At 35.6% G+C, this 5,714-nt stretch overlaps 1 long non-coding RNA gene across 1 annotated transcript; it reads left to right on the top strand.

Annotated features, from left to right (window-relative positions):
- The first annotated feature begins 481 nt into the window (after window positions 1-481).
- LOC111084946 lies at window positions 482-2,847 on the top strand. The gene is made up of 2 exons (XR_002609822.1): window positions 482-735; window positions 1,475-2,847. It is a non-coding gene; the product is annotated as an uncharacterized LOC111084946 (long non-coding RNA).
- Window positions 2,848-5,714: the final 2,867 nt, after the last annotated feature.

Genomic DNA, 5,714 nt, shown 5'->3' with positions numbered 1-5,714 from the left:
GCACTAACAATCATAATTGCTGTACATTAACTTGTGATTTACGCGTTAAAATCCTGACTTTTTTTTTTTTTTCACTTGCCTTTAAGTTATTTATTTACTTTTGGTAGGTTTTGTAGATCAAGATACTTGGAACAGACTTGTTAAATGTTTATAAATGAAGACAAGCAACATCTTTTTTGGGGTTTCAAATATTAGAGCTAAACTCGCATTTAACTTTGGTTTTGTTGAGTGCTATTATAAATCGTTAATTAAAAATTGTCATCTTGGTTTCGCGATTGTTTAGTCCACTTTGCTTTCTTTTTGTTCGTTTGTTTGTTTGGTAGCGCAAAGCAATCTGCGCTCTATCTACCGCTTTTATGCGTATCCATAAATTAACGCCAAGTATGTATACGTATAAGTGACAATCGGAAAACGCTTGTCTTGCGTTCACTCCCTTGTCATGTCCTTGCATTTTACGGGAACGTATATTGAAAATAACGTCATAAGTGCGAGCTAAACGTAAGATAGTTAACGTTTAGCATCAGAATTAGCGATGAGTTTCATGGGCTTTTAAAACACTTTTGAAATTATTTGCAACGAAACTGCTTAATGGTTCATGTTATATAATTTTATTTGTGCAAATAACTACTCGAGGGCTCTCTGTACTAAACGTCCCTAACTTATTCTGAAGCGTGACGAGACATCGGAATTAAAGTCCGAGAGCGCTAATCACTGTGCCACACCTGGTTCTGCAAGGTAAAGAATAAACTACGTTATATATATATATATATATATTGTATAATCTATATTTGTTGAATTTCGGTGAAAGCCACTCGGGGGCTATCTGCACTACCTTCCCCCTTTTGTAAATTTGAAGTTATAAACTATAGGAGAGGTAGCCAGTCAACAACGTCCATCTACCGTCAACCCTTGGGCTACTCTTTTACCAACGAATGGTGGGATTGAACCTACAGATTGCAAGCCGAGAGCCCTAACCACCAGGCTATGCCAGGTCCCAATATATGCGTCACATACAAGAAACTTAAACAAATATGCCAACAGTACTACAATTAATCCCACGAAAATGATTGGTTTCAGCCATTGGATTTTTTTTTTTTTTTGTCGTTTCTTTAAATTGAGTACTGTAACAGTTAAACACATAAAATTAATTTATTTACAGTGACTGTCGAAACAAACATAAACGTAAATTACTCAATATGTGGACTCCACATGTTGTAAACGGTACACAAACAAGTCTTTTTCTCTCTCTGCTGATATTTTAAAACATCTTGCCAGCAGATGCATGTAAACAACTTATAAAAACTTGAATGAACTAAGAACATAGATTGGCTAAAACTGAGCAGTTTTACTACATTTATACGAGCTGTTTGATACAAATACACTCGTGTAGTTATTGGTACTTAACCTTATCTTGGTATTAAGAAAACTACTTTTTTATTCAATGTGTCTTTTTTGTTTTGTTTTTCATCAACAGATACTGAGATCCCGAACAATACATTGTTCTTTATCAATCATACCTGGAACTCGACGTTAGAGATGGATAGTCCTGCCAATGTGAAGTCCAGCAGAGTCAAATATTCCGCTGAGCCAGTTATGGATGGGATTTCAAATTCTAGGATTTCCCTTGAACTATCACACTCTTCAACTTTACAAGACTTAAATTCTATGTACCACGGTAAAAGTTATTATCCACAAAAAAATATATCTTTTGTTGAGACTACTGGTGAGTTTAAAAATGTATCAGATGAAAAGAGGACTTCGACTTCACAAAACTATAAATTTAAAAACGAGACTGACACCAGTATTGTGCAGAAACCTAGTTCAGTTAAATTCCGAAACTGTTTTAGTAAATGGGATGTCATTATCTTTATCGCGCTATCGGGCATTTTCTTATTTCTGTTTAGTTCTTTCTGCTGTTTGGCAGAACGGCTGCTATGGAGGAGAAGGCATTTCTCTCCTGACAAGTGGTCAATGTCAGGAAATGAGGAAGTGAAGAATTTTACAAACTTGGTCAGGCAGAGAAGGAAGTCTTTAATGGCAGAATCCCGGCCAACAGAGACCGACGAATCAGCAGTACCTCTACTGTCCAGAGAAAATTCCATTTGTACGATACAATCACCAATAACTTTATCTCTATTCAGCATGGACTCATTACAAGTAATCAGTACTTGCTCGCAATCACTTGTTCCCTCAGTGATTAGCACAGATTCTAGTTCCTATAACTCATCCCTGCTAGACTCTAGTTTTCGAATTGCTAAATCACCAATGTTGACTACTGGGCCACAGTTGGTCAAGCCATCAACGCACACCAGTAGAGCACATAGTATGGCAAAATCTTAACCTCCTATTTGAGATACAGAATTGGTAAAATCGTCAGAGTGAGCTTCTACTCCACCACTGATGGAAACAACACCAAAAACTGAATCAGATAGATCTAAAAGTGTTAAACTCTGAATTATTCGTAGTGAGATTTGATGTACAAAAGAACTCTTGTGAATCTTTGCTATCTACTAAGCTAGTTAATAAAATGTTAATTAGTAAATTTGAGGATTTTAATTTTTTTATGTGAAAAACTTGAAACAAAAATAATCCTTTCATTGCTGTACAAATGATAAATTTGCTAGTTTGTATATTTTTAACTCGTAATGAAAATAGTTGAAAATCATTGATGGTATTAATTTACTTATCTCACAGTAAACAAAGTTTCCAGTCAGATCAGAATTCTACAAGTGAAAGCCAAACCCGTGTAATTTAGTACAGAATAACCAGTTCCTGTGAATATTAGTATGTAAAAGAGAATAGTGTAATACCATTTATTTAATAAAAAAATCAATGACTTGTAACTCACGAAGTTAATGTTCTTGTTTTTTTATGAGTTTGAATACTTTTAGTTGCTATTTGTGCATCTTCTCTGACGTTTACCGAGTTTATAATATAATATATACATTATACCACACTTTGGGGCCAAGGGTGTGTTATAAGAGTAACGGGTCAAATCCCACTATTCGAGTGAGTAGCCCAAGCGAAGGCGATGGGTGGTGTTAACTAGCTGTCTCACGTCTAGCCTGTCACTTCACAATTAGGGAAGGGTAGCATAGATAGCCATCGAGTAGCTTTGCGCGAAATTAAAAAAAACAAAAGCAAGATAAAACAAGTACGCAATCATCATTGACGGAATACCCGGTTTATATAAAGAACCACAACTCGTAAATGAAATAAAAAGCACAAAACACAAGTCAATATCACAAACATTAAAAGATTAGCAAAGGGCGGAGTCCTCCTGTAAGAGGCCGAAGCCAAGGATCTTAACATTCTCCTGACTGAATAGCCTAAAGAGGCCTTCAGTCCAGGAAACATAAAAAATACATTTACCAGGTATGAAACCGAACACAAACTCCTTCATAATAATGGGTATACATTACTCAATAACAATTGAAGAAATACAAGAATAACTCACAGGCTGACGCATCCCACACACAAAAGTGGAGAGAATAATTTCAAAACGCACAAATCAACCCACATCCATCATAAAAGTAAACACAGACAACACATATATACAAAACAATATCAAAGAACTGATAACCAATGGAATCAGACTCTGGTACCAGAGGTTTGAGGTCGAAGAAACTGAAACACAGGCGGTTGTTATCACGCAGTGCTTTAACTGCCAATGTTATAGGCATGTAGCATCAGCATGCAAGTCCCTACCAAGATGCGTAGGCTGCAGTAATAACCACCTTACAAGCAACTGTCCAAAAGAAAATAGCACACCACTGTGCTGTAACTGTAATAAGCAGCATACAGCCAATTATAAGGGCTGTTTAAAACAAAGAAATCAAGACAAAATATTTAATATAAACAACAACATAACACAACCAAGCACACAAGAAACACAACAACAACCACGAAAACCACTCCTACCTACACCAGAAACACGAAACCCAAATACAAAAACTACATATGAAAATTTAGTCAAACAACAACCTCAACAGATACAAACTAAGAGCACAGCACAAATTAATGAACAACAAGAAAACCCACCACGGGTATCGAAAACCAATTTCTAGAGTTGTAAGTCGCAGACATACGGCTGTGCCAATGGAGTCCAATTTATCAATGATAAAAAATTAGAAAAAGAAAAGAAAATATATATTTCTTAAAAACTGGTTTGTTATTATTATTTTATTATTTGGATAAAACGGCTCTGTATGTAAGTTTGTGTGTGTGTGTGTGTGTATATATATATATAACGTTTACCTAAAACGTATCACTATTACATGGAATGCACAGATACACGACAATGCGTTGCTCTTTTGATTATATTTATATATGTTTTTTTTAATTTATCAAGATACTGTGTTTGTGTGCGGCGTTGTTAAGCATAAAGTTACGCAAAGGGCTATTTGTGCTATGCCCACGGGTATCGAAATCCAGTTTCTAGCAGTGTAAGTCCGCAGATATGCCACTGGGGGGGGGGGGGAGCTTTTCAAGATGTCATCTTCCGTTTATTCATGTTTAAAGTGGAGTCAAAGCTAATATAAAAATAATTATCTTTGCAGCAATAAACATAACTACAACGCCATTCAATAATACTGGTCATGAGTCTGAGCTCAACAACAAAAAGGTCTAATTTTGCTATTCATAAGATTCTAAAACTTATATGTGAAATCAGAGACAAATATGTAATAATATGTCAACAACGCTATATTTTTCATATATATCCGTCTGTATAGATTCGCGTTCCAGTCTTAGTGACACAGAAATCCTGGGTTTCCAAATTAGAATTAACTGGAAAAACCTACGTAAATATAGCTTATATTCACGTCCTACTGCGTTGATGCTTTTGGTTGCAGTGCGTGGTTAGGTTGAGTTGTCTATTAAAGTTTACCACTAGGCACTCCAGTGTTTCTTGAAGAGGGTGACACTGCCCACAACGGATGGAAATGGTTTGCTCTCATCGACATATCTATTTTGAGGGTGCAGATTATGCTGTGGCTTTGTCAGAACTGATGCCCATTCCTATGTCATAGCACCATTTGCTCATCATGTTAAAAGATAATTGCATCTTGTTTTTGATTTTAGCTTTGCTAAAGCTTCTGCTATACACCAGAATGTTGTCAGTAAAAGTTAGCACAAAACATCTGGTTTGACTGTCAAAGTAGGCTAAACACATGGTGTGGATGTTGAAGTGGACTGGCAAGAGTGATTATCCTTGAGGCAGTCTAGTACCGATGGTAATCCATTTCAATTGTCAGCTTTTATGTTTCATGATGCATCTTCTGGTAGTTAGTGCAGTTCAACCCATCATACACAAGTTACACTGATGCTTAATTAGGGCAATTTCGTACAATAATTGGCAGCTGGACTCTGTTGTAGGTATATTCCAGAATTACAGCTAATGGCTACTGCCAAGATGTTATGACCAGCTTCAAACCCTTCCCATGTATTAGCTGCAAATGAAGAGTAACAAAACTTAGAATAAAACAAATGCAGCTACAACATATGAAAGGCACTTCATAAAAAAAAAAGTAACAAAATTTATGCTTCAGATTTTTCAGAAAAACTAGGAAAATTTAATAATCTATTTGCAGCTTTATATTTTTAAATATTTTTTATTTTTCAGTATTTTACCATCACTACAGTTCTCACTAATTTAATGTAAAAATGAAGCCTTGTTAGCATGTAAAACATAATACTTTTGTTAGTACTGTTTC

Source organism: Limulus polyphemus, unplaced genomic scaffold (assembly GCF_000517525.1).
Source record: "Limulus polyphemus unplaced genomic scaffold, Limulus_polyphemus-2.1.2 Scaffold181, whole genome shotgun sequence".
Classification (NCBI taxonomy): Eukaryota; Metazoa; Arthropoda; class Merostomata; order Xiphosura; family Limulidae; genus Limulus; species Limulus polyphemus.
This window is presented reverse-complemented; position numbering and strand designations above follow the sequence as displayed.